The sequence below is a fragment of the Cryptomeria japonica genome, chromosome 2 (genome assembly GCF_030272615.1).
Source record: "Cryptomeria japonica chromosome 2, Sugi_1.0, whole genome shotgun sequence".
Taxonomy (NCBI): domain Eukaryota; kingdom Viridiplantae; phylum Streptophyta; class Pinopsida; order Cupressales; family Cupressaceae; genus Cryptomeria; species Cryptomeria japonica.
Window position 1 is genome coordinate 293,361,736 of NC_081406.1, and position 6,158 is coordinate 293,367,893.

Genomic DNA, 6,158 nt, shown 5'->3' on the forward strand with positions numbered 1-6,158 from the left:
AAAACGCTATTTCATAACTAACATTTCAACTTCTATATAACTAGTTCTATAGCCCGATTTTCTTGTCTGTGAAGAAAGACCATGTCAGACAATATCAACGAACAACAAAATAAGGAGACAATTGATAGATTGTGGTCTAACTTGAAGAGAAAAGGTGATGGAAAATGTTATTGTCCTTGCAAAATTTGTAAGGGGTTAAAGACTAGAAGACTTCTAATCAAAACAGCTAAGAAACATTGTAGTCTGCATGGTCACATTGAAGGTGGACATGATTATCATCCATTGGTAAGTTTTTCATTATATCGTTTTAACAATTTATATACATAATAAATAACTTGATGATGAGATCATTATCATGGTTTATTTATGTTTATCAATTTTATATAGGTCAAGCACCCTAGAGCACATGATATGGATCAACACAACCCAGAGAATATGGTTTTTGAAGTGGACGGACATGGAGGTGTGAATATCGAAGCTGAAGATAATGATCCCATGGAAGATGATGATCATGAGTCACAAAACACAATTGAAGATGATGGTACAAATACATTGATCCATGACACATTTAGTACTTGCGCAACTAATCATGATGATGAAGATGACCTTGATGTTGTTCATGATGTCCCTCTACTTGAGAAGGCATCTGAGGCCCTTTACAAAGGCTCGTAGACAACTCTTCTCTCCATTGTATTGTTGTTGGTGAACTTGAAGGTTATGAATGATTTATCAAACATAACAATCTCACGTATGTTAAGGTATGTCATATATGTCATAATAAATGGTGAATCATGATGTACCATTAATATTTTTTATATTAACAAATTATATTTTTTTCCTATAGATTGATAGGTGGGTTTTTGTTACCACCATCAAATATTCTACCTCGCTCATATCGAGAATTATCTTCCATTATGAAAGATATTGGAATGGAGTATCAAGCAATAGATGCTTGTCCCAATGATCATATTATATATCACAAACAACATGAATTTCAAACTGAATGCCCTGAATGTCATATCAATAGATATCAAATATATCAAATAACAAAAAGGGTTCCTCGCAAGGTTCTTCGCTATATTCCCATTATTCCACGTATGCAACGATTATTCAAGTGCACTAGCTTCACACAATTTATGGATTACCATGCACAAAATAGAAGTCAAGATGACATTATTTGAATGCATGCAGATGGTTCAATATTTATGGACATAGAGGAAAAGTGGCCACATTTTAAAGAAGAACCTCATAATCTTAGGCTTTCATTGGTAGAGGACGGTGTCAATCCATTTGGATAGATGAGATCTATTTACTCAATGTGGCCTAGTTTTGTTATCAACAATAACATTCCTCCATGGATGTCAATAAAGAGGGAGCACATAATGTTGGCAATGATTGTTCCAGGTTTTTGTTCATTCAATTAGGTAAGTACCAAGTTAAAGATATGAATGTATATATTGAGCCTCCTATCAATGATTTGTTGGAGTTATGGAATGGTGTCACTATGTATGACGTCTCTAGACCAATAGGACAAAGACAGTTTCAATTCCATGCGATGCTTCTATGGACAATACACAATGCCCCGAGGCTAACACATTTTTATGGTATGTTATAGTGTTTAAGTTGTGCATGAACATTATAATTCAAAAAATTATCATATTTAATCCAATTATACATTATCTTGTAGGTCTTCAAACAAAGGGAAAATTTGCATGTCCAGTTTGTGGTCCAAAGATGAAATCGCGCCATTCAAAAAGTTTAGGAAAGTAGGTGTTTGATGAGTGTAGGAACTTTCTCCATAAAAATCATAAGTATCAAAATACTGAAAAACATATTTTCAATGGGAAAGAAGAGAATACATCAAAGCCATGAAGAATGACACCTCACCTGTGGAAATTGGAATATAATAGAATTAATCATCAAGGTAATGCCATTCCATCTAATGGTTTATGTCATAAAACATATTTTCTATTTTGTTTTGTTTAATGATGATGTGATTAATGATCATGAAGGTCATGAATGCATAAATGACCACCTTCCTAAGGGACTAAAAATTTATCCCCAACAATTTAGTAGGTTGCCCTACTATGAGCAGTTACAAACTATGCATTTGTTTGATACTATGCATATTGGAAAGAATATAACAAAGACATTATGGAAAATATTGGATGGAAGGTGTGACAAAGAAAAAATTGTCAAAATATGTAGTGACATTCAGGATTCCAATCATGCAATGATAAATGTCATTCAATCAAATAGCCATGGAGACTAGATTAATATAAGTGAGCTTCCTTGGTTATTAACGGACCAGCAAAGCAATGCTATAAAAAAAGTCATACAAAAAAATTTGATTTCCCACAGGATTTGCTGCAAACATAAACAATCTCATATCAAAGAAAAGTGAATTTGGGTCAAGGATGAAAACACATGATTGACATACCTTCATTAAGGTAATTCATATTCTTGTGTTTTTACTATGTATTTAAGTATTGCACGTACGTGTACTTTTCATTGTATTATGTTAGAAAAAAATGAAAAGATAATTTTATAATTGTTACAGTACGTTCTACCTCTATCTCTCCTAGATGACTTCGACAATAATGTCAAGAAAGTAATATATGATCTTGGAAAATACATGAGGTAAGTAGTGATATTTGTTCAGTTCGTTGTATAGATATTATATTTGTGATTTGTTTTACTTGTTATGTAATATATTTTTTTGCATCTTGAATATCTTGTAGGTGGTTGTCATGTAAAGAAATCCATAAAGAAGATATAAAATATTGCAAGAGAAAAATTCCTCATATAATGTGTGAAAAGTGTCTACCTCCATCTTTTTTCAATGCACAAGAACACTACCTCATACACCAAGTTGAGGAGATTGAATTGTGTGGACCTATACACACTAGGTCAATGTGGATGGTTGAGAGGCACTTGGAATTTTTGAAGGCTTTGGTTTGACAAAGAGCACATCCTGAGGGTTCTATGGTGGAGGGAAATATGGTATACCAGACTATGGTGTACATTTCTGAATATCTTCCTAAGTTTGCAGCAAAGATCCACATGGATTGCATTTGGGATCCCAACCCCATTAACAAATTCAAAGGGGAGTACTTGACCAGGAAAGGTAGATTGAGGAAAGTGAGAGGTAATTATAAGATGTTATTGTAGTTAATTAATTCTTAATATTCAAAATAAATTGGTTGTAAGACGTCTATTTATTTTTTGTACAGTTGGTCGAGAGTGGGATGCACTACATTTGTATATTGCAAACAATCTTGATTGGATGACGGTATGGATTGAACATTGTCAACATTCTGAATGCACATTAACATGGGAAGGTGTGGCTTCATTGGTTAAAGAAGTTCATCATAATGGAGATTCCAATGTTACGCAAAGGGAAATTGATTTAGCATATGGTTTAAGAGATAAACAGGTACGTATAAATTTATTAATCACCCATGTGTTTATCAACTCACAATGCAATAAATTTTACATGTTTGACATATCACAGGTCAAACACCACAATGCTATGTGCTACAATGGTCATAAATTTTGCATAAAAAAGTTGGATGACACGAAGAAAACTTGTGATTCTGGCATCACTTCAGTCTTTGAGGTGACAAATATTTCATCAAGAAATGATATATATCCTCAACAGTCTCAAAATTGATACTATGGAATTTTGGTGGATATACTTGAGTGTGACTTTAATTCCTTCAAATTAGTTTTGTTCATTGTCAAATGGTACAGGCTACGATTGAATAAAAATGATCCTGATAGAACTATTATTGAACATGATAATGGTTTTACAATGGTTAATACAAGGTCATTTGAACCAGTTGGGGATGAGCCCTATGTTCTTCCAAGCCAATGTGAGCAAGTATTTTACTCAGAGGTTCCACATAAACCGGGTTGGTCATTTGTTGTTAGACATGATCCAAGAGGAAGGCCGATAAAGTATAATGTGATGGAAGAAGAAGATACCGAAGAAGTAGAAGATGAAGTAGATGATGATCACGATCGATAGTTTCTCGATGATGATGAAGAAGAAGAAGCTGATGATGATGATGACGATGATGATGGTGGTGGTGGTGGTGGTGGTGGTGGTGGTGGTGGTGGTGGTGGTGGTGGTGGTGGTGGTGGTGGTGGTGGTGATGGTGATGGTGATGGTGAAGACGATGACGACGATGATGATGATGATGATGATGATGATGATGATGATGATGATGATGATGATGATGATGATGATGATGATGATGATGATGATGATGATGCTGATGACGATGGTGATGATGATCATGATGTTCATGATGATGAATAAAATGTATGAGGTATGCAATTAGTATATTATCTATTTAATATTGATTTCTTGATAGAATTTTTTTTACATAATTAATTCATTATGTTTTGAATTCTAATGCCATTACATAATTAATTCATGATGCACCTTTTAATATGGAGATGGAGATAGGGAGAGTGACTATTTATGTGACATTTTTTAAAATTTGTGTTTATTTATGGAATTTAGATTGTTTATTAGCTATGTGATGGATTGTGATTTAAAATACATATGTGATGGATTACATGTTTATAATGATACATGTGACATTTTTTGAACTTTGTGTTTATTTATAGAATGTGGATTGTTTATTACCTATGTGATGGATGGTGATTTATGATACATATATGATGGATTACATGTTTATGATGACACATATGTGATGCTAATTATGATGCTTATGATACGTATGTATTTATTGTTTATCAACTTACAAATGTAGTAATACTTATGATGCTCAGTTGATGGTATTGATTTCATGAATAGTCCCTGTGTGATTATGTCACCCTTGGTGGGAACAAGTCATTGACTACAGACATCGTCAACCATTTAGTTGAGGATCCTGCATAATCTACATAAAGTAAAGGTAAGGAATTAAAAAATTTACAATGATTTTGATGACATCTTTTTATTATTTAATACTCTTTTTGTCTACAAAGTTCATGTTGTGTAATATGTAATTTTTAGCTAACATAAGATAATTGAATTACATGTGTAGGAACCTGAACCCCTTTGACAAGGATCCTGCATAGTCTCATGGATGGACAGGTATAACTAGTCAATACACCCTATAGAAATAGTTTTTTTTTAAAAAATTACTTGGAAAACAAACTTCCTCAGTTTTTCAAACCTCAACATTAGCAGCAAATCTAATATAGTTATCAACACTTGAGGCCCCAGTTGGACTTATTCAAATTTTAATCCCAAAATCAACTTTAGGGCCGACTTCTTCATCAACATTACCCTCATTTGCAAAATGTGTCTCTCATTACCAATTAACTCTCTCATTTGATGGAGTGTAGGTACCCCCAAATAGCTATTAGTCAGATCTGTCTTCCTCGAGTTAGGGAAATGTAGGAATAGAAAACAAAAGTGAGACATATAGTAGGTCTACAATAGGGAGGTCAACAAGAGGTCAAAAGATTAGAAGAAAATTCAATAAACGCATGAAATTTTTCCTTGCTCAAGGGGGGTCATGTTCTTATGATGATGAGACCAAAGGCGACATTGAGGTGCCATTGAGGTACAAACATCTATACAAACAATGGGTTCCCAAGGAACTTCCTCCAATAAACACTGATTTTTGTGTTAACGATAGGATATATCACATAACACCTTCGTCGTTACATGGTTTCAGCCTATTTTCCATGGATGACATAAAGGTTTGTTACAACAAAGTTGTTGAATTGATGGAGTTTGTTGGACCTTGTTACAATTACAATAATTGGATGCAGATTGTTCAATATAAAAAAGGTATGCGTAGGTATGCACTGTCATCAAATTATATACAACAGAAAGATAATGATCAAAGTAAATGAGTGGCTATATACATTGATGGTCGGCCAAAAGCAACAGGGAATATTGTAGGTTTTATAAATAGTATGCGACCTAGGTCAACTAATAAACAACCCAATTGCATATTTGAGGCACATGAGGGAAATAGTGTATTCGTATATACGATAAAATCAATAAGTGCAGGTGAAGAGCTTCTAATAGATTACAATTTGAATCGTAGAGATACAAACAAAGTTAATATCATGGGGGTGGTACGTAGTATATATCATTTAAATTAACCAACCTCCAATTAATGAATCCA